Source organism: Nerophis ophidion, linkage group LG02 (genome assembly GCF_033978795.1).
Source record: "Nerophis ophidion isolate RoL-2023_Sa linkage group LG02, RoL_Noph_v1.0, whole genome shotgun sequence".
In the NCBI taxonomy this organism is placed as follows: domain Eukaryota; kingdom Metazoa; phylum Chordata; class Actinopteri; order Syngnathiformes; family Syngnathidae; genus Nerophis; species Nerophis ophidion.
The window spans coordinates 11,008,917-11,033,593 of NC_084612.1; the positions used below are offsets into that span (position 1 = coordinate 11,008,917).

Sequence of the window (24,677 nt, forward strand, 5' to 3'; positions counted from 1 at the left end):
AAAATCACTAATGGTGTTGCTAATTGTGCCCCGTTATTATTGTCCTAGGGCAGTGGTTCTCAAATGGGGGTACGCGTACCCCTGGAGGGCACTTGAAGATATGCCAAGGGGTAAGTGAGATTTTTTAAAAACATTCCAAAAATAGCAACAATTCAAAAATCCTTTATAAATATATTTATTGAATAATACTTTAACAAAATATGAATGTGAGTTCATAAACTGTGAAAAGAAATGCAACATTGCAATATTCAGTGTTGACAGCTAGATTTTTTTGTGGACATGTTCCATAAATATTGATGTTAAAGATTTCTTTTTTTTTGTGAATAAATGTTAAGAATGAAGTTCATGAATCCAGTTGGATCTCTATTACAATCCCCAAAGAGGGCACTTTAAGTTGATGATTACTTCTCTGTGTAGAAATATTTATTTATAATTGAATCAGTTGTTTATTTTTTAACAAGTTTTTAGTTTTTTTCCCAACTAGTTCAAGAAAGACCACTACAAATGAGCAATATTTTGCACTGTTATACAATTTTAATAAATCAGAAACTGATGACATAGTGCTATATTTTAGTTCTTTATTTCTTTTTTTTTCAACCAAAAAGGCTTTGCTCTGATTAGGGGGTACTTGAATTAAAAAAATGTTCACAGGGGGTGCATCACTGAAAAAAGGTTGAGAACCACTGTCCTAGGGCATGGGAGTCAAACTCAGTTTGGATGGGGGACACACATGGAGAAAAATCTACTCCCAAGTGGGCCGGACTGGTAAAATCACAGAACTATAACTTAAAAATAAAGACAACTTCAGATGGTTTTCTTTGTTTAAAAATAAAACAAGCACATTCTGAAAATGTAGAAATCATAATATTGTTGTTGTTTTTTTACACTTACATGTTGCGGTTGATAGTATTCTATCTTTATTAGTCGTTATTTATACTTTCTGAAAAGAATATGTGATAATATTCAGCAGTCAACTCATTGGTGTTAATTTTGAATCAATCAAGATAAAAAAATGTAATATCAAAATTAAATTACAGGATGTTATTTATGTAGTTTGCTCATTTTCCTCGACTGACATGACTAACATCAGGTGGCTTATTTTTATTTAAAAATGTAGCAGCATCTACAAAGATACAAATAATTGCTATTGCGACATCTAGTGGACACATATAGAAATTCACTTTCTTTCATTCAAAATGTTTGGCTCATTTTTATACTTGGCAAACTCATCCCCCGGGCCGGTTAACAACCTGGAGCCCTATGTTTGACACCCCTGTCCCAGGGTGATGAAAAGCATGGACCAACAAAACGAAAGCAAATTAGCTGCAGTTTAAGTATTGATACACGCTGCTTGTTGGGAATATTGTATTATATTTAAACAGCAGAAGTTTAGTACATGATTTATGAAAATTAGCGACCATCTTATTTATTGAATTATTAAGACCCCGCAGAAACCCTGCTTTTGCGGTGGCAATACAAAACCAACAAGTACCGTATGTTTGCTGAATATAAAATCTCAATGTATTTTTTTGACGACTTGCATGACGTCATGCATGATATGTGGATGTATGACATACACACCTTATCACTTCCAACTTGTCTAACCTACTCAGTGGCCTAGTGGTTGGAGTGTCATAGAGTCATATACCAATGACTCTACAAATGGAACCCAATACCTCCCTACTTGGCACTCAGCATCAAGGGTTGGAATTGGGGGTTAAATCACAGAAAATGATTCCCGGGCGCGGCCACCACTGCTGCCCACTGCTCCCCTCACCTCCCAGGGAGTAAACAAGGGAGAGGGGTCAAATGCAAAGAATACTTTTGCCACACCTAGTGTGTGTGTGACAATCATTAGTACTTTAACTTTTTGAATGGTATGTGCATGCTAAATTGCTGATGAAATAAGTGAACTGAGGACAGTAATGATTTGTATTAATAAGATGATGTCATGGCATTCAACAGACAGAATGCAAATATGCCCCCCGGTGGTCGTAAACAGTACATGCAGGTATGGAAGAGGGATACTTACTGTAAGTGCTTTGATTTTTTTTTTTTTTGCATCGTGAATCAATTCTTGCAGTGTTACTTTTCTTTTTTTCTTTTTTCCTACCGTTAAATGTCTTGATATTCCAAATCCAACTTTTTTTTCCAATCAATTGAGAAATTCCGGTTTAGGCAATGTTTCCATTTCGTGTTTTTTACCGCTTTCACACAGTAAATTGCATGTGATTTTCCGGCCAACATTAATGGGGCCATGCCAACGAGACCGCTAAAGTGACAATATTAACGCCGGCATGATGGAGATTGATGAACTGTTTTCTTTCAGCCACTTCAGAGGGGGCCCGGGGAGGTAAGAGGCGGGGCCCGGTGCACTGTTTATTTACATTTGCCCTTTTCAAACGATCCCCTTCTTCCCAACATCTGCTCCACATTAGCGCACAGATATCGGTCCTAATGACCGCTGTAATAATGCAACACGCACACAAAGGTGTAACTCACCTGGCCGCGCTATAAATATCCTTCTCTTGCTACCTTACACTACAACATGTCTGCTTCTCTCCCTCGCCTCGGTGCAAACGTCCACTTACATAATTACATCCGCTCCCAAGATGGAGAAAAAGGCCTTCTTTTTAAACTCGGGTTCTCCAAAGTTATTTTGAGCCCTACTCGTGAGGCCGTGGACGTAAATGAGGAGGGGCGAGGGTTCAGACCTCTTTTGGAGAGTCTGGCCCCTCACTCCCACACAATGAGGGAGGGAGGGCCCCCTAAGTGTAATGGTGTCCCAATAGCAATTTAGTAAAGTGCCTGCTTGCTGGCGATGTCACTCACATGCAGGTCAATCAAAAAGTGCCACAACACCTCCTCCGCGTTTCCTGGCGTTACAGCAGCTGTTATTGTTCATTAGATTAAGAAAATAAATGGTGGCACCATTAAAGGGAAACTGCACTTTTTTTTTTTTTTTTTTTTTTTTTTTTTACAAAACCCAAAACCAGTAAAGTCGGCATGTTGTATAAATCCTAAATAAAAACAAAATACAATGATTTGCAAATCCTCTTCAACTTATATTCAACTAAAAAGACTGTGCAGACAAGATACTTAATGTTTGAACTGGAAAATGTTGTTATTTTTTGCAAATGTTAGCTTATTTGGAATAAGATGCCTGCAACATGTTTAAAAAAAAGTGGCACAAGCGGCAAAAAAGACTGAGAACGTTGAGGATTGCTTGTCAAACATTTTTTTGGAACATCCCACAGGTGAACAGGCTAATTGGGAACAGGTGGGTGCCATGATTGGATATAAAAGCATCTTCCATGAAATGCTCAGTCATTCACAAACAAAGATGGGGCGAAGGTCACCACTTTGTGCACAAATGCATGAGCAAAATGTTGAAGAAAAACATTTCTCAACCAGCTATTGAAAGGAATTTAGGGATTCCCCCATCTACGGTCCGTAATATCATCAAAAGGTTCAGAGAATCTGGAGAAATCACTGCACGTAAGCAGCAAGGCTGAAAACCAAAATTGCATGCCCCTGACCTTCGATCCATCAGGTGGTACTGCATTGAAAAGCGACATCAGTGTGTAAAGGATATCACCACTCAGGCTCAGGAACACTTCAGAAAACCAGAGTCAGTAACTACAAGAGATGCGCGGATAGGCAATTACATCATCCGCAACCGCATCACCAAAGTAGTCATCCACCCGCCGTCCACCCGAACAAACATTTTATCAGAAACACAACCGCCCGCCACCCGCCCACTGAAATACATCAGAGGTTGGCCACCTTTACCATTCACAGAGCTGTCTAAACCCGTTTCACAGAGTAATTAAGACAACTGGAGCCGCTAACGTTCTTGCGATTATCCAATTGGGGTTCATCCTGATGACAAGGATATGGGCGTGCTGTTAAGCCATTCCATTGCCTTAGACACCTTTAACAACATGTACAAACCGACTGTTAGTCCAGCAACATGTTGTGTGCAGCTTCCGCAATCACATGTACAAGATTGAAAGGCATACTGGGTGATACAGAGTACACTAATGGTTGTGATATAAACAATTTTAACACTCTTAGTAATATGCGCCACGCTGTGAAGCCAGACCAAACAAGATTGACAAACACATTTCGGGAGAACATCCTCACAGTAACACAACGTAAACGCAACACAACAAATACCCAGAATCCTTTGTATCCGCGACACACCTGAATATATTTTACACCCCCGCGCCCACAACCCCACCCACCTTACCGACGCACGGGGTGGGGGGGTGGCGGGTTTGCTGCTGGGGTCTATATAATAGTCAGGAATTGTCATGGATACAAAGGATTATGGGTATTTGTTGTGTCACCCAGTATGCCTTGCAGTCGTGTGGGTGTTGCTGCGAAAGCCACACTCAACATGTTGCTGGACTGACAAGCATATCGTACATGTTGTAGAGGCCGACAAAGTCAATGACTTCATAGCACGCCCTAATACTTATTATCTGGGTGACTGCCGGCAGTCATTCTTGAGAATTTTAGCGCCTCCTAAAGTCTTCTTTGCTTTGTGACACGGGTCCTAAATGGCTCTTTGAATGACAAAAGATAACGATCCCAGGAACATGTATATCAAATATTTCCGGATGGTTCAACCGCCACCCGCCCGAATCTAATTAAAATCTATTTTTTCGTCATGTCACCCGCCCGACCCGCGGTTTATCTGCGGACTCTGCGGATGAGACCGCAAACCGCGCATCTCTAGTAACTACAGTTCGTCGCTAAATCTGTAAGTGCAGGTTGAAAGTGCAAAATGAAAGCTATTCATCAACAACACCCAGAAACGCTGCCGGCTTCGTTGGGACCCAGCTCATCTAAGATGGACTGATGCAAAGTGGAAAAGTGTTCTGTGGTCTGAGGAGTCCACATTTCAAATTGTTTTTTGGAAACTGTGGACGTCATGTCCTCCAGACCAAAGAGGAAAATAACCATCCGGACTGTTATAGGCGCAAAGTTCAAAAGCCAGCATCTGTGATAGTATGGGGGTGTATTAGTGCCCAAGGCATGGGTAATTTACACATCTGTAAAGGCACCATTATTGCTGAAAGGTACATTCAGGTTTTGGAGCAACATATGTCGCCATCCAAGCAACGTTATTATGGACGCCTCTGCTTATTTCAGCAAGACAATGCCAAGCCACGTGTTACAACAGCCTGGCTTCATAGAAAAGAGTGCGGGTACTGGACTGGCCTGCCTGTAGTCCAAACCTGTCTCCCATTGTGAAGGCAAATGGCAAGTCACACTTGTGCAGTGACAAAAACGGCACGTGTCCTCGCTACCCTGGCTGATCAGTACAATATGGCTTAAACAATAATAACAAATAAAAAAGAGGACTAAAAGGGACAATTAATGTTAAAACATTTTGACCAACCTTCTTGAATCGGTCACACATCGTGAAATGGTGACTTCTCTTTTGATATCAAATATATTGCAGTGAATTAGGATAAGGGGTGTTCCGATACATCTTTTTCACTTCCGATACCGTACCATTAATCAAGCCTTGAGTGTTGGCCAATATTAATTTGATAGGATATCAGTACGAAACATGGTTTACGGTCTGAGCTTATTTGGAACATGCATACATCTACAATATGCTACACCACACATTTCCAGTCTGAAAAGGAGTAGGAATGTCAGAGTTAGTTTGTGATGAACCCCAAGATGTAGTGATGGATACCAGGCATAGAATAGGAAAACATGATTTAATAAAGATACAAAGACAAAAACAAATAAAGGGTAAAAACAAAAAGCGCGCACGTGGGCGGATAACAAACAAAAAGGCCCAGCATGGAAGCTAGCAGGTATCTAGCAGGAAACAGAAGTCGTACATATAATATCAAAACAAAGTTGGAAGCAGGGAATAAAAGACAATAAGCTACAAACCACTATGGAATATAGCTTACCGCAACGCTGCATAGACAAGATATCATACGACACTACACGACAGGTAGCAATGACAAGAGCGACAAGAAGTGACATTGACAAGACGATAATCCAGCACTGACTGGAGGAACAAAGCAGGTAAAATAGGAGTGGGCTGATTGACCCCAGGTGTTGCCAGGTGCCAATCAGCCGCAGCTGAGGTGAAAACCGCACACAGGGAGACAAACAGGAAGCTGAACCAAAATAAGAGTGCTTACAGGTACTAAGGACAGGAAATACTAAAACACAAAGGAAAAAACTAAAACACAAACAAACTGTCAGTGGCAAGCCTAACAAGGAAGAAGCAGAGCTTATTTATTCCGATCCCTTTTCCAACGATTACTATCACATTTTTCCCTTCGTGTTCTCAAGTTGTACAAAATTTGAATCCATAAATATCAAAGTTGTCAATAAAAAGTAAAATATGTTTTAGCCCGAAAGCAGCTGAGATATGCTCCAGCTCCCCCCGCAACCCTGAGAGGGAGAAGCGGTAGGAAATGGATGGATGGTTTGATTCACATAATGAGATGAATAACATTATTTATTTGTTCAACAAGGTTCAAAATGATTATCAGGATTTGTCTTATTTGTACTTTGTAAACACTTCTCATACACATTATATGTGTATTAATTGTTACTCATTAAACATGCTTTTATTTCCTTGTGTATAACGTTATAAGAGGCTCAATCAAGTGATATTACTCTGAGAACAAAAACATTAACCTTATGACAGACTTTGAGTGGAGTGTTACATTTTTATTTGACAGCGAGTAGTCACGATAATTGATTTAAAATAAGCGCGTGACGCAGGACACTGAATGATGCGGACACGTTTGTTACTGGACACGTTCTAATGTGTTTATTTTTCGGAGACTGAGTATGCGTAGGTAATTTGCAACTAAATTAATCTAATACCTGTTTTTATTGACACGTGCTGTTCAATTAAGGACATTTATCACAGCGGGTGCTGTTGTGTGCTTAGCTGTTGTGTAGCTGCTAGCTTCTAGTAGCCGATATCAGAATCGGAATCAGAAGTACTTTATTAATTAAGATTTTCAGCACAATCCCATTTTAAGAGCAGACAATATTCGACCATGTGTACCTTTTGTTAATTATTTCTCAAAATTTACGAGAAAAGTTCAAACTTTTGTGCTTTTTGGAGGACAATTTAGTCGTTAGACTTCCTTTTTATTGTCGTTCACATTTAAACTTTACAGTACGGATAAGAACGAAATTAAGTTGCATTAGCTCATGGCACTGCAGGATAAAAAAGCAATAAGGTGCAAATATAAATAAATTACCTAGCTGTTTACCTTTGCACAAGTAAAGGCTTATATCTAAGTATTTACATGCAAGGTGATATTACCCGGTACAAATATCCGACAGACAACCAATATCTGTATCAGCCCAGGAAACCCCTAATTAGAATGTTTGAGTTTACAGTGGTCAACTTATTTTTGCACTTTGAAGGTTAGAATGTACAGTGGGGCAAAAAAGTATTTAGTCAGCCACTGATTGTGCAAGTTCTCCCACTTAAAATGATGACAGAGGTCTGTAATTTTCATCATAGGTACACTTCAACTGTGAGGGACAGAATGTGAAAAAAGAAATCCAGGAATTCACATTGTAGAAATTTTAAATCATTTATTTGTAAATTATGGTGGAAAATAAGTATTTGGTCAACCATTCAAAGCTCTCTCTGATGGAAGGAGGTTTTGGCTCAAAATCTCACGATACATGGCCCCATTCATTATTTCCTTAACACGGATCAATCGTCCTGTCCCCTTAGCAGAAAAACAGCCCCAAAGCATGATGTTTCCACCCCCATGCTTCACAGTAGGTGTGGTGTTCTTGGGATGCAACTCAGTATTCTTCTTCCTCCAAACACGACGAGTTGAGTTCATACCAAAATGGATACATGGATGATACAGCAGAGGATTGGGAGAATATAATGAAACCAAAATTGAACATTTTGGTATAAACTCAACTCAACGTATTGCACTGTACCCCCCCGCCCTCCGCCCCAGAGAGGAGTTGTACAGTCTAATGGCGTGTGGGACAAAGGAGTTTTTGAGTCTATTAGTCCTGCACTTGGGATGAAGCAGTCTAGCACTGAACAAGCTCCTCTGGCTACTGATAACGCTATGCAGAGGGTGACTGGCATCATCCAGGATGCTCACTAGTTTGTCAACAGTCCTCTTCTCTGCCACCGAGCAAACTAAAACACTATTAAAACAATAAGCAGATAAATGATCTTCCAGAATTATCCTAGTAAATGTGTCTAAGTACATCTGAAACGGTCCCACTGCCGCCGCCTTTTCTTTTCTTTTTTTTCTTTGTGCTTCATTCTAACTTTCCTCATCCACAAATCTTTCATCCTCGCTCAATTTAATGGGGAAATTGTCGCTTTCTCGGTCCGAATAGCTCTTGCTGCTGGAGGCTCACGTTGTAAACAATGTGAGGAGCCCTACAACCGGTGACGTCACGCGCACATCGTCTGCTTCTTCTGGTAAAGGCAAGGCTTTTTTATTAGCGACCAAAAGTTGCGAACTTTATCGTCGATGTTCTCTACTAAGTCCTTTCAGTAAAAATATGGCAATATCGCGAAATGATCAAGTATGACACATAGAATGGACCTGCTATCCCCGTTTGAAAAAGAAAATCTCATTTCGGTAGGCCTTTAATGAGCTATACTTAGGTTTCCCCCGGATTAATTACCACAGAACATATAAGAGTAGTAGCTCCACATACCGTACACAACCTTCAAAAAAAAAAAAACTGGCGGTGGCTTCAAGCCAGTCGGATGGTGTTGCCTGCAGCACCCCGATTAACGGTGTGGTTTACAGCCAACTCCAATAGGTAATCTCATCAGAGAGAGGCTTTAAACAGATAAAGACCACCCCTAACTGCCGCACCCCCACCGACGAGCGCATCCCCCTTCCCGGATGAGTCCTCCGGTCCAACACACCGAGGAGCCCTAAAGCAGGCTTACGGCACGGGCCGTACCGCAATGCAGGCCTCAAATCATCTATTGACCTCATTTTCAATAAAAGGAGGCGTTTCTGGTCTGGTGGATCATTTGTTGGTCTAGCATGGAATGGCCATCTGGATGGAAGGATATGATCGCCGTAGTAGGTAGGCAATACCTGCCAACGCAGGTCATCTGGGGGCTGATATGCATGTCACATAAGTTAACGCTGCTCAAATCGGCTCTAGAAAGAAGCGGAAAACAACCATTGTTCGTCTTTATTATCAGTGAAAGCTCCTAAGCCAAGCACGATCTATTACGTGATGCCAGTTGATTTCACAGGACTTAAATTCCATTGGAATTAATTTAAAGCTCATTATTAATGGGCATTTAAGTATGAAGTGAAGTGAATTATATTTATAGAGCGCTTTTCTCTAATGACTCAAAGCGCTTTACATAGTGAAACCCAATATCTAAGTTACATTTAAACCAGTGTGGGTGGCACTGGGAGCAAGTGGGTAAGGTGTCTAGCCCAAGGACACAACGGCAGGCCACCACAGTGTATATTTTTATTTTTATTTTTATTCATAGCTGTATGTAGAAGTGGCTGGTTGCATCAGCTCCGCTACTTTAATGTCTTTCATGTCCTTTGTGTTTTTTGATGTTTCCCTTTTACATGAGTGTAAGAGGGATGTGTACTATGGCTATGAATTGTTTTTTGTTGTTTTTTTCCCTTGGCCTCAGTCTGAATCCCCTCTCTAGGGCCCAAGGCTTAGACCGATTTTTTTTAATTTTATTTTATTTTAATCTTTTTTTTTTTTTCTCCCATTCCCCCCAACTTTTTTACCTGTATCTCACCTTTTTTGTAAGGCGCGCCAGAAGTTGGCAGACCCGTCAGCAATCATGTTCTGTCTCCCTGTAATGTTTGTCTGATCTTGAATGGGATTGTGCTGAAAATTATTTCCCCTCAGGGATTAATAAATTATGTCTGATTCTGAACCTGGAACCCTCAAGTCGCTGACATGGCCGCTCTACCAACCCAGCTATACCGTCCCGAAGAGAAGTAACTCACTCTAAAGCAGGGCTAATCAACAGGTGGGCCAGGGGCCATACCGGCTCCCCGAGGTCAGTACGAAACTTGAAAGAAACTTTTTTTAATCAAATTCCTAAAAACACCGGAAGGCTCCTGTTGTAGGGTTCAAACTGGATATTTACGCACTCCTCAAGGAACCCCTTTAAGTTTTTTACTTTTTGGCAGTTACATATGTTTTTAATGTAAGTATAAAGTGTTACTGTAGCTTGTTTACTTCAAATTGAGGTACTTGTTGTTCATTCAACTTCTCTAGTTACACAAGTGCTGTTCCTCAAGGTTCCATTTTAGGTCCTCTCTTTTTCATCATTTGGGCTATTCAACATGTATGAGTTCAGTTAAAACATTTGTTGGAGAGAAACATTTTTGCAGCAGAATCTTAAAAACAAACAAAAGAATATTTGCGTACCGTATTTTCCAGACTATAAAGCACACTTAAAATATTTGTTTCCCCTCAAAACTCGACAGTGCGACTTATAACCCGGTTTGCCTAATGTAGGGAATAATTTTGGTTTTGTTTACCGACCTTGAAGCAATTTTATTTGGTACATGGTGTAATGATTGGTGTGACCAGTAGATGGCAGTCAAATGTAAGAGATATGTGTAGACTGCAATAATATTCAAGTAAACAACACCAACATTGTATATGTTCCATTGAAAATAAAGAACATTACACACGGCACTCAAAAATATATCAACATATTTTAGTACGACTTTGGTAAGCTTGAAGCTGCACCGCTTGATGAATTGTACTGTGCTTCAACATAGGAGTATTATTATGGTATGTGTATTAGGTAAGACATATTATCTGGCGTTTTGTTTCACAAAATTATGCAAAAGCAACTTTTATTACTTTCTGGTTCCTGCTGGTCTGTATTTGGGAACTGCATAAGTCCTGAAAAATTGCGCGTGTCCGCCTTTGTAGTCCGTGTAGAAACCGTAGTCGATAAGCTTATTTTATTCTCTATCTTTTTGTTATGGAACATTCATCCTCCATTGTTGCCATTTGTAATATAAAGTAATGTAAAGTTGTTACTTATATCTGTCAGTAAACTCGCCATGAAAGCGCTAAAACATACCGGTGTAGTGAATTTACATTATTCACCCAAGAAACTTTAGTTATTAGACAAGTACGGTCGGACATTTTTTCACGGGCCACATTTCCTGCTCTGTTATTGATTTAAGTAAAGTCTGAATATAATTAAAACAGTTAGCTCCATCTTTTGACACTTCTTCCACTTCCATCCTTGCACGCTACACCGCTACAACTTAGATGACGGGAAGAAGACGCTGCCGAAGGTCAGCCACGTAAATAAGACCGCCCACAAAAGAGCGCTTCCTTGAGCGACTGTCAGAAAGCGGCTTGAAGATGATCTGTAAAACATAATACATGCAACATTTTGACCAAAGAACCACCATTACATGTTATGTAGACCACAAGAAAGTGTTTTCAATTTAGAAAAAACAAAGACTCCTTTTATACGCCCTATAACCCGGTGCGCGTTATTAATAAAAAAAGATTTAAAAAAAAAAACGCTCATCAGCAGTGCACCTTATAATCCGGTGCGCCCTGTGGTCCCGATGATACGGTATATTTTTAGCAAAAGGTCCTAAAAAAGGCAGAGAGCTCCTGTAGCGCTGACCAAATAAGTTGACAAAAATGTCTCTACTGTACAGCAGTTGTTCTCAACCTTTTATCACTGATGTACCCCCTGTGAACATTTTTTTAATTCAAGTACCTCCTAATCTGAGCAAAGCATTTTTGGTTTAAAAAAAAAGAGATAAAGAAGTAAAATACAGCACTATATCATCAGTTTCTGATTGATTAAATTGTATAACAGTGCAAAATATTGCTCATTTGTAGTGGTCTTTCTGGAGCTATTTGGGAAAAAAGATATAAAAATAATTAAAAACTTGTTGAAAAATAAACAAGTGATTCAATTATAAATAAATATTTTGACACATAAAAGTAATCATTAACTTAAAGTGCCCACTTTGGGGATTGTAATAAAGATCCATCTGGATTCCTGAACTTAATTCTAAACATTTCTTCACAAAAAAAATAACAATTTTACATCAATATTTATGGAACATGTCCACAAAAAAATCTAGCTGTCAACACTGAATATTGCATTGTTGCATTTCTTTTCACAGCTTATGAACTTACATTCATATTTTGTTGAAGTATTATTCAATAAATATATTTATAAAGGATTTTTGAATTGTTGCTATTTTTAGAATTATTTAAAAAAAAAACTCATGTACCCCTTGGCATACCTCAAAGTACCCCCAGGGGTACGCGTACCCCCATTTGAGAACCACTGCTATAAAATATGCAGGTTCTTGTTTCTCATTTTATCCTAACAGCAAAAATAAAGGCAAATAAAAGTGCATCTGAACAAGATTTAATCTCAAATCATGATGAATTGGACCCCATATTTTTTGATGACTTCTACCACTTTGAATCAACAATTTTTTTTGCTAAAGTTGCTACTTAACCGTAGAAAGTACCAAGCCCTTTTTTGGAGTAAGCCGTTCAAAAGCGGGAGGACTCAGTTGTATGCATTTTATAATAACATGTTTTTCCCCCTTTGTTCACATATAGTGGTTTTATCAATCAATCAATCACAGTTTATGTACATGGCCCTTAACAACAAGTGTCTCAAAGGGCTGCACAAGCCACAACGACATCCTTGGCTCAGATCGTACATCAAGGCAAGAAAAAATTCAACCCAATGGGATACAATGAGAAACCTTGGAGGGGACCGCAGTCCCCCGGGCGACCGGTAGATCTAGTAAATAATGTGAGAGTAAAAAAGATATAGATTATAAATACCGTATTTTTCGGAGTATAATTCGCTCCGGAGTATAAGTCGCACCTCCGAAAATGCATAATAAAGAAGGAAAAAAACATATATATAAGTCTCACTGGAGTATAAGTCACATTTTGGGGGGAAATGTATTTAATAAAACCCAACACCATGAATAGACATTTGAAAGGCAATTTAAAATAAATAAATAATAGTGAACAACAGGCTGAATAAGTGTACGTTATATGACGCATAAATAACCAACTGAGAAGGTGCCTGGTATGTTAACGTAACATATTATGGTAAGAGTCATTCAAATAACTATAACATATAGAACATGCTATATGTTTACCAAACAATCTGTCACTCCTTATCACTAAATCCCATGAAATCTTTTCTGTCTAGTCTCTTACGTGTTAATAATTTCACACATAAGTCGCTCCTGAGTAAAAGTCGCACCCCCGGCCAACTATGAAAAAAACTGTGACTCATAGTCCGAAAAATAAGGTAAGGCTGTCAAAAATAAATAGTTAAACTGTGATTAAATACGAAAAAAATATTGCATTTACCATAGTTGTAGATTAATCATGCATTTTATTTTGAGCGCATGGCACCTTTACCTTAACTGTGAATGGTTACCTTAAAATGATGCTATATGGTCAGTGATCAGGTTAAAGCATATGTTATTGCAAACATGAGTGATGAAACGCCGATTGGTTTGCTCACTGGGAAATTTCACTTCAAAATAAACACTGTCAGGACTTGAGATAAAACAGCTGCCTGCATGTATTTGTGCAAAACCTCAGCAAATAATGTACATTTATAGAACTTTTTTTTTTTAATTATGCACGGCATTCTGAAGACAAACATTGCATTTCTGTCCAAAAATGTGACCTTTTTTTTAGGTGAATTTATTTTGGAATTTACTCTAATTAATCCCAATGAATCCAAATTCAAAAGGGTAATTTAATAGGATTACAAAATAATCATTTGACAACACTAATTGGACAGCGTGGCGCGGTTTGGAGAGTAGCTGTGTCAGCAAACGAAGGGTTCCTGGTTCGATCCCCACCTTCTACCAACGTAGTCACTGCCGTTGTGTCCATGAGCAAGACATTTCACCCTTGCTCCTGATGGGTGCTGGTTAGCTCCTTGCATGGCCGCTCCCGCCGTCAGTGTGTGAATGTGTGTGTGAATGTGGAAATAGTGTCAAAGCCCTTTGAGTACCTTGAAGGTAGAAAAGTGCGATACAAGTATAAACTATTTGCCATTTATATACGTTTTTAGAATGTAAGAGATAAGGACTGTGTCAGATATTACAAGAGAACTGATGTAGGGCTGGCTGAATCGATCTGAAGCCCATTAACATCAACGCACACAAACACAAAAACATATTCCAGGGATAGTCAACTACCGGTAAATTGTTTTGAGGGCCACATTTCTAAAAAGCTAAGGATTGTTATTTTGTATATTCCTGAGAACCAGCATCCTCAACAGCCAATATTTGCTGTTAGTCTATTCTTTTTTCCAGGATTACTGGAGTGCATGCTGCTTTAAGGACCTTCTGCAAAAAATGACCGCACTCTACTTGTCAGAGTCAGTTGTTGACGAACCCCAAGATGCAAAGAAGGAGGCAAGCATTGAATAAGAAAACATGATTGAATTTAAATAATAGAACCCGAACAAACAAAAGGGTACTATCACAAAGCGCGCACGAGGCGGATAAGAAACAAAGGGAGCTAGCATGGGAGCTAGAAAACAAAAGGGAACTTAGCATGGAAGCTAGAAAGAGTCGAGCAGGAAACAGAAGTCGTACGTGTAATATAAAAACAAACTCGGAAGCAGGGAACAAAAGGCAGTGAAGTGAAGTGAAGTGAATTATATTTATATAGCGTTTTTCTCAAGTGACTCAAAGTGCTTTACATAGTGACACCCAATATCTGAGTTACATTTAAACCAGTGTGGGTGGCACTGGGAGCAGGTGGGTAAAGTGTCTTGCCCAAGGACACAACGGCAGTAACTAGGATGGCACAAGCGGGAATCGAACCTGCAACCCTCAAGTTGCTGGCACGGCCACTCTACCAACCGAGCTATGCCGTAAGCTAAAAACTGCAATCAAAGATAGCTCACCACAATGCTGCATAGGCAAGACAAGGTACGACACGACAGGAGCGATAATACATCACAAGAGTGACAAGAAGTGACATCGACAAATCAATAATCCAGCACTGACGGGAAGACAAAGCAGGTACAAATAGGAGCGGGCTGATTGACACCAGGTGTGGCCAGGTGCCAATCAGCCGCAGCTGAGGGGAAACAAAGCACTCAGGGAGACAAACAGGAAGCTGAACCAAAATAAGAGTGCTGACAGGAACTAAGGACAGGAAATACTAAGCACACAGGAGAAACTAAAACACCAACAAACTGTCAGTGGAAAGCCTGACACTACTATTTTTAAAATACTGTTGCAGTAATGTGAGTCCGTCACAAATGTTTTCAATTGAAATCGTAGGCCAGCTGTTGAATAGCCCAAATGCTGATAAGGAGAGGACCTAAAATGGGACCCTGACGAACACCACTAGTATAACTAAAGAAGTTGAACAAGAAATGCCTCTGACATGTAAATCAGGGGTTTTAAAAATGTTTGACCTCGGGGCCCAACTTTTTGACTACAGAAATATGAACAGTGAATCTTGATCTTAATTGTACTGCATTTTCCGGACCATAGGGCGCACTGGATTATAAGGCGCATTGCCTATGAGCGGGTCTGTTACGGCTACTCTTGCATTCGAAAAAGTTGGAAAAAAAAAATAAAGATAGCAGAGTAGTCCTGAGAAGGAGGTCTATGACTCACTAAATTCCTGAATAAGCACACGCGGAGATATTTCTAGATTCAAAATGATTATAAGTTATTTTCACAAACAAAAAATATTCTCCGTGGTAGACTTCAACATAATCAAAATAACTTGTTTAGCAGTAAATAAACTTGTTCACTCCTTACTCCTTCAACATGACAGACACACCAAAGGAGCACCCAGCTGTCCTGTCTTCTTAATCATAGGAGGAGGAAGTAGATAACCAGGAGAAGCGTGAAGAGCTGAAAACAATCGCTCATCATAATTCATCTAAAACATCCAATAATTCATCAAAATCATCATTGGCATTATTTGATTTAATTTTCAAAACAATTAAAAAATAAATAACAGATAGGCTCTAACAGGTCTTTTTTTCATTCAAAAGGCGCACCGGATTATAAAGAGCATTAAAGAGGTCATATTATGATTTTTTTCTCAATTGTAAGCACTTCCTTGTGGTCTACATAACATGTACTAGTGGTTCTTTGGTCAAAATGTTGCATAGATTATCAATCAATCAATCAATCAATGTTTACTTATATAGCCCTAAATCACTAGTGTCTCAAAGGGCTGCACAAACCACCACGACATCCTCGGTAGGCCCACATAAGGGCAAGGAAAACTCACACCCAGTGGGACATTGGTGACAATAATGACCCAGTGGGACGTCAGTGACAATGATGACTATGAGAACCTTAGAGAGGAGGAAAGCAATGGATGTCGAGCGGATCTAACATGATACTGTGAAAGTTCAATCCACAATGGATACAACACAGTCGCGAGAGTCCAGTCCAAAGAGGATCCAAGACACAGCAGCGAGAGTCCCGTTCACAGCGGAGCCAGCAGGAAACCATCCCAAGCGTAGGCGGACCAGCAGCGCAGAGATGTCCCCAGCCGATACACAGGCGAGCAGTACATGGCCACCGGATCGGACCGGACCCCCTCCACACGGGAGAGTGGGACATAGAAGAAAAAGAAAAGAAACGGCAGATCAACTGGTCTAAAAAGGGAGTCTATTTAAAGGCTAGAGTATACAAATGAGTTTTAAGGTGAGACTTATGTTTTACAGCCGCTTTCTGAGCATCTCTTCAGGATGCGGCGTTTTGTGGGTGGTCTTATTTACGTGGCTCACCTTCGGCAGCGTCTTCTCCCCGTCATCTTTGTTGTAGCGGTGTAGCGTGCAAGGACGGGAGTGGAAGAAGTGTCAAAAGATGGAGCTAACTTTTTTAATGACGTTCAGCCTTTACTTAAATCAATAACAGAGCAGCATCTTCTCATCCGTGGCTCACTACTGCAACAACGTCGGAAATGTGTACTGTGGAAAACCGTCTGACCGGAACTCTTTGATAACTAAAGTTCCTTAGGTGAATAATGTGAACTCACTGCACTGGTAGTTTTTAGCTCTTTCGTAGCAATATATAAGCTAGAACTTTACACTACTTTATATTAGAAATGGCAACAGCAGAGGGTGAATGCACCGTAACAAGAAGATAGTGAAAAAGAACAAGCTCTGTGCGGATGTGTGCAATTTTTCAGGACCTATACGGATCTCAAATACACATCAGCAGGAACCAGAAGGTAATAAAAGTTGGTTTTGTATAATATTGTGAAACAAAACGCCAGATGATATGTCTGCTAATGGTTGCCATTTTGCGGTCCTTGTACACACACCATAGTAAAATTTGTATCTCTGAGTACGGTAGCTGTAATCAGCAATCCGTGAAGCGGTGTGGCTTTAAAGTCATACTTAAACATTTTGACTGACTTTTGAGTTCCGTGTGTAATGTTCTTTATTTTCAATGGAACATTTACAGTTTTGTTGTCGTTTACTGGCGTCATATTTCAGTAGACACTTATCTCTTATGTGTGACTACCATCTACTGGTCACACTTATCATTACACCATGGCCCTAATAAAATTGCTTCGAGGTCGGTAAGCACAACCAGAATTATTCCGTACATTAGGCGCACCGGGTTATAAGGCGCACTGTTGATTTTTGCGCAAATTAAAGGATTTGAAGTGCGCCTTACAGTGTGAAAAATATGGTAATTTAAAATTATATCGAACCTACTACTTAAAGTTAAACAGGACAAACCTTTTCAAATTAACTTTAGTCATAGTTTTTTGCCCAATAAATGTCTCTCTGAATTTGGCTCCAGACTTTTTCAGTTTGTTTGAGATGGTCATTACTGCCATAAGTGGTGGGAAAGGTAATAAAAGTTGGTTTTGCATAATATTGTGAAACAAAACGCCAAATAATATGTCTGCAAATGGTTGCCGTTTTGCGGTCCTTGTACACACACCACAGTAAAATTTGTATCTCTGAGTACGATAGCTGTAGTCAGCAATCCGTCAAGCGGTGTGGCTTTAAAGTCATACTTAAACATTTTGACTGACTTTTGAGTTCTGTGTGTAATGTTCTTTATTTTCAATGGAACATTTAAAGTTTTGTTGTCGTTTACTGGCGTCATATTTCAGTAGACACTTATCTCTTATGCGTGACTACCATCTACTGGTCACACTTATCATTACACCATGGCCCTAATAAAATTGCTTCGAGGTCGGTAAGCACAACCAGAATTGTTCTGTACATTAGGCGCACCGGGTTATAAGGCGCACTGTTGATTTTTGCGCAAATTAAAGGATTTGAAGTGCGCCTTATAGTGTGAAAAATATGGTCATTTAAAATTATATCGAACCTACTACTTAAAGTTAAACAGGACAAACCTTTTCAAATTAACTTTAGTCATAGTTTTTTGCCCAATAAATGTCTCTCTGAATTTGGCTCCAGACTTTTTCAGTTTGTTTGAGATGGTCATTACTGCCATAAGTGGTGGAAAAGTGTATTATAACTGAGTACCGCTGAGATCCACAAGAACCAAAGCTGAGAAACAGATAATTTTTTGCGGCCCCTCTAGGGTGAGCTCATGGCCCAACAATGGTTAAGAAACACATAGGGAAATCACAAGTTTGGACCCCAGTGTTCTACGTTGGCTAACAGGGTTAAAATGTCAATGCAATAACAATTACAGTTGTCAAAGTTCCTATTTACAACAGGAACACTGTAGAGCTTTTAGGAATTTGCTGCCAAAAAATTTGTCTCACAAGTTTTGAACTAACTCAAGGACCGGTATGGTGTTATTGTCGAGATGGATTTGGCTAGCGTTGACATATGCTAGTCAGTGGAAAAAAAATGCCCTCTCCATTAAGGTTGTACGGTATACCGATATTAGTATAGTACCGCGATACTAATTAAACATATTTGGTACTATACCGTCTCTGAAATATTACTTCTAAATCTCTAATCCTCGCCTCCATGGTAGTATCATCTCTGCAGGACGAGGAATAGCTAAACATGTTTCACTACACACCGTAGCTCACTGACATCCCAATGTAAACAAACGCAATTGTAATGATACCAAGTACAGGAGCGTATCTATCAGATACTACTGTGATTATGTCCATATCTTCTTTCGTTTAAAAAAATATATATATTATGTTTATAAACTCAGGAAATACGTCCCTGGACACATGATGACCAATATATGATACTGTAACTACTTGGTATCAGACTGATATCCAAATGTGTGGTATCATCCAAAACTAATGTTAAGTATCAAACAACAGAAGAATAAGTGGTTATTACATGTTAACAGAAGTGCAGATAGAACATGTTTAAAGAGATAGTAAACTGAGATTAACAGTAAATGAACAAGTAGATTAATAATTCATTTTCTACCATTTGTCCTTGATATTGTTGAGAAAATAATAGCATGGAAAATGCCACAATATGTTCCTGCATATGTCAGCAGTTAAATTAGGAGCCTTTGTTTGTTTACTTACTACTAAAAGACAAGTTGTCTTGTATCATCACTATTTTATTTAAGGACAAACTTGCAATAAATAAACATATGTTTAATGTACCCTAAGATAAGCCCAGTTTGGCTTTGTTTGTTCAAATAAAGCCAGTAATACAATTTTTTGTGGTCCCCTTTATTTAGAAAAGTACCAAAAAGTATCGAAATCATTCCAAATAAATACAGTATTGGTATCGGCACAACACTACTCTCCACACTTTTGTTTACACCAAGGGAATTGCAGACAGTCAGTTAATGAGTTAGTTAGTTAATTAAATAGACAAATGTGCCGGTAGGGGCTGCTGTTTTGGTTCGCAACATGTTGGTATTGCCAAAGGTAAATTTAATTACTTGACTTTTTTTTTAAGTGTTTAAGTGTTTTGAGTGGATTGCACTTCCATTCAAGAAAACAACTGAAGTTCATTGTATTTTGAAAAAGCTTTCTAAGCCCAGCGTCTTTGTTTCAGGGGTAAGGAAGAATCTTCAACACATCTAAGAAAGACCCTCAGCTCGAGTAGAAAAAAAAGGCCTCGTCGCCTTTTCTTTTTGTTTAGGTGGCTAGGATTGTGTTCACAGTAGCTGCACTTTGAGTATAGAAAGATGTGATTTATTAGCTTGTCAAGGGAAGCATTGTTGAAGGCGGCAATCAAAAAGCACTTACCTAGCTCCTTCCAAAGTGACTGCTTTTGCACCGGCTAATTCGTGTAACTCCCATGGAGAGGCTGGCAAAGAGTCTGATGAGGCATATAATGATGATTAATGAATTTATTGCCTTGCTGCTCATCAAACAGTTGCAGTATATACTTCTCCTTTTTATCTCTTGTTTTCTTCATGCGGGGCAACGGAGGGGCAGACATGAGATAATGTCGCCCTCCTTCTCGCTTCCTCCCTCTGCGGCTGTTAACCTGACTGACCTGATGGGCATGAGAATGTGGGGCTTCCGCTGCACGGGCAAAGTGGGCGTTAAAAGGAGGGTTTAATAGGAGGTTAAAAGGGATGCGAGCTCTTAACTTTCCAAATCACCTTTTTGTTGGGTGGAAGAGCCAGGGAAGGGGTAACCAGAGCCATGTGCACTGTGCCACCCACATAAAACAGGTTTGAACTAAATCTCATGAAAAGACGGTTTATAATTTTGCACACGTTGTCCAAATGCAATATTTAGATATATTTCATTGTATTTGAAAAATCGCAACAGTCCATACGTTTAACAAGGGAGTCATTTTAAAACCATTTGTCACGTTAACTGTCTCCACAAACTGCAGTTTGACCCGACAGCAAAGAGAGGCAAAACATAATCTGATTAATATATATATATATCTGTAATATATACAGTATATCTGTAATCTGTCATTTTAAACAGGAATATTCCCCAAAACAGCTTGAATTGTACTGACTTATAAGACTGGAGACAAACACCAATTTACAAATCGTAGACCTGTTTCTTTACTTCCACAATTTTCTACAATTATTGAATAACTGGACATTTTTATGAATAGATATAGAAAACTCGCAAAGAACCAATATGGATACAGAGTTAACGTTTCCAAATCAATAGCTTTAATCGAAAGAATGGAAGAGATCACCAATGCAACTGTTAAATTGTCTTTAAATATTCATCGACAAGGGGTCCCCAAACTACGGCTTGCGGGCCGGATACATCCCAGGTAAAAAAAAAATATATATATGTATATATATATATATATATAGTATTATTTAATAAAATCTTTCCTTTCTAATCCATTTTCTACTGCTTGTTACTCGTGGTGTCTCCCAGTTGCTCAGGCAAATCATATTGTCTAAAAATGCATTTTCCCATCGATAACATGACATTATCAAGTGCGTGCTCTTTAGGTCAATTAGTGTGCAAAGACTATATATATATATATATATATATATATATATATATATATATATATATATATATATATATATATATATGTATATATATATATATATATGTATATATATATATATATATATATATATATATATATATATATATATATATATACACAGTGGGGCAAACAAGTATTTAGTCAGTCACCGATTGTGCAAGTTCTCCCACTTAAAATGATGACAGAGGTCTGTAATTTTCATCATAGGTACACTTCAACTGTGAGAGACAGAATGTGAAAAAAAAAATGCAGGAATTCACATTGTAGGAATTTTAAAGAATTTACTTGTAATTTATGGTGGAAAATAAGTATTTGGTTAACCATTCAAAGCTCTCACTGTTGGAAGGAGGTTTTGGCTCAAAATCTCACGATACATGGCCCCATTCATTCTTTCCTTAACACGGATCAATCGTCCTGTCCCCTTAGCAGAAAAAAAGCCCCAAAGCATGATGTTTCCCCCCACATACTTCACAGTAGGTGTGGTGTTCTTGGGATGCAACTCAGTATTCTTCTTCCTCCAAACAAGACGAGTTGAGTTCATACCAAAATGGATACATGGATGATACAGCAGAGGATTGGGAGAATGTCATGTGGTCAAATGAAACCAAAATAGAAATTTTTGGTATAAACTCAACTCGTCGTGTTTAGAGGAAGAAGAATACTGACTTGCATCCCAAGAACACCAAACCTACTGTGAAGCATGGGGGTGGAAACATAATGCTTTGGGGCTGTTTTTCTGCTAAGGGGACAGGACGATTGATCCGTGTTAAGGAAAGAATGAATGGGGCCATGTATCGTGAAAGTTTGAGCCAAAACCTCCTTCCATCAGTGAGAGCTTTGAATGGTTGACCAAATACTTATTTTCCACCATAATTTACAAATAAATTCTTTAAAATTCCTACAATGTGAATTCCTGGATTTTTTTTTTCATATTCTGTCTCTCACAGTTGAAGTGTACCTATGATGAAAATTACAGACCTCTTTCATCATTTTAGGTGGGAGAACTTGCACAATCGGTGGCTGACTAAATACTTTTTTGCCCCACTGTGTATATATATATATATATATATATATATATATATATATGCCGAATCAGGCCCGCCGGCTGTTCTAGTGGGATACTGTACCCATACACAAGCTCTGTTGTGGCAACTAAATGGTCTACTAAAGGTGAAAACTCTCCATGTCAATTTTGTCACCATCACTTGGTGTCAGTGCTAATTAGTACAAAACAGCAAAATGCAAAAAATGGTGCAGAATAAAACAGGTTTTATGGACTGTGTGAAAGGGACTGGGGTTTTCCTGGCCCAGCAACAATGTTTATGTGTGCAAAACATTTTTAATGGGTTTAATGAGTCAACACAAAAAAGCTTGGGGAAACAAAACATGCTCAGTAATATTTCTACCCGGCTCTCATCACAAATGATGATTAACGAGCGACAGGGCGGGTGCATGTGGGACGGCGAGGTGGTCACGAGGAGGTCAAAAGCGCTTTTGCATATTTGCTAAATAAGCCCCGCCCACCCCGTAACATGCATGCCTCCCGCTCCACATTGTATAGGACGGCTGTTTACACTTGACTGCACTCTCTCGCCTGCTCTGTGCTGAAATGTGCTCGATTAAGTCTTTGCTTGTTCACCAGTGCAGCTAAACTAAAGAAGGCATTGTTGAAACTACACCCCCCCATGCACCAACTCCTTTACCCATCACTACCTCACCCCCCTTTGAGATCAAATCCCTTTCTTCATTCACTGATTCATTAGGATGCTCCCTTAAATACATCAAAGAGCTGCGGCGCTCACACAATAAACCAATAAAAGCAATTATAAACCCATATCTTCCAGGCACTGTTGATCTCTGGGGTGTTAGCATTAGATAATGAAAGAGTTTGATGACGTGTTTTTTTTTTTTTTTCTTCAGTTTGAAAATAACACACCCATATATCACATGCCACGAGTCAAAATTAGAAGCTATAGGAAGTACAGTACAGAGGAGGGGCGGACGGCGTGGCGCTGTAAACGCTGACTGTTAAATTGTCTTTAAATATTCATCGGCCTCTCAAGCGTTCTGTTTGATGGAGCGGATGCAAGGGGGGCTTAGGTGGCGGCCATGTGGGCTACAAATGCACTAATCAAAAAGGAAACACAAACATACCAAATCGATGCCGTCGTTCTTTTCCCTCAAAACAAGCGTCGGCGACTCAATCACAGGCATCAGCATATGGAGATGAGGCCGATAAATTTTTCATGCTTCGTCCTAAAAGAGACAAAAAATGAAATGTTAACACGATCCAGTGTCTAAGTGGGTGTTTTTTCCTGCAAAATAAGCAACATGGAAAAGGCAAAAAGCCTCCCATTAACCAATCAGCCTTGTCATCTTCAGCCTGTCAACTTTTCTGCTCTTATTGGAAACACGTTGAACCGCTGGGTCAGCAGGTTTACGTGTGTATATCACCAATAAGTTGTAATCACACTGTCGCCAGCAGGAGTCCTGGAATTTTAACGACCATTAACGGATGGACTGAATACGTGCAGGGCAGACCTCGCTCAGTCATTAGTTATAATAATAATAATGATAATAATTAGGGATGTCCGATAATATCGGACTGCCGATATTATCGGCCGATAAATGCTTTAAAATGTATTATCGGAGATTATCAGTATCGGTTTAAAAATAATCGGTCTCGGTTTTAAAAAGTGAAATGTATGACTTTTCAAAACACCGCTGTGTACCCAAACGTAGGGAGGAGTACAGAGCGCTAATAAACGTTAAAGGCCTACTGAAACCCACTACTACCCACCACACAGTCTGATAGTTTATATATCAATGATGAAATATTAACATTGCAATAAATGCCAATGCGGCCCGTTTAGTATACTAAATTGCAATTTTAAATTTCCCGGGAGTTTATTCTTGAAAAAGTCGCGTAATGATGACGTGTACGCGTGACGTCATGGGCTGTTATGAATATGAGCGCTGCACACACACACAGCTAAAAGTCGTCTGCTTTAATGGCATACTTACACAGTATTTTGGACATCTGTGTTGCTGAATCTTTTGCAATTTGTTCAATTAATATTGGAGAAGTCAAAGTAGAAAGACGGAGTTGGGAAGCTTTAGCCTTTAGCCACACAAACACACGGTGATTCCTTGTTTTAAATTCACGGAGGTGAAACTTTAGTATGGATCACAGCGGACATGGATCCCGACTACATGTCAACCAGCAGGCTTTGATGAGAAA

General features: G+C 39.3%; 1 long non-coding RNA gene across 2 annotated transcripts in view; it reads right to left on the reverse strand.

Moving 5' to 3' along the window:
* The window catches only part of LOC133536601 (uncharacterized), an 86,519-nt gene that overhangs the window by 16,034 nt on the left and 45,808 nt on the right, over positions 1 to 24,677 (reverse strand). For both annotated transcript variants that reach the window (XR_009802508.1, XR_009802502.1), the window contains one exon: positions 23,591 to 23,692. This is a non-coding gene — a long non-coding RNA (uncharacterized LOC133536601). The remainder of the gene's footprint in view (positions 1 to 23,590; positions 23,693 to 24,677) is intronic.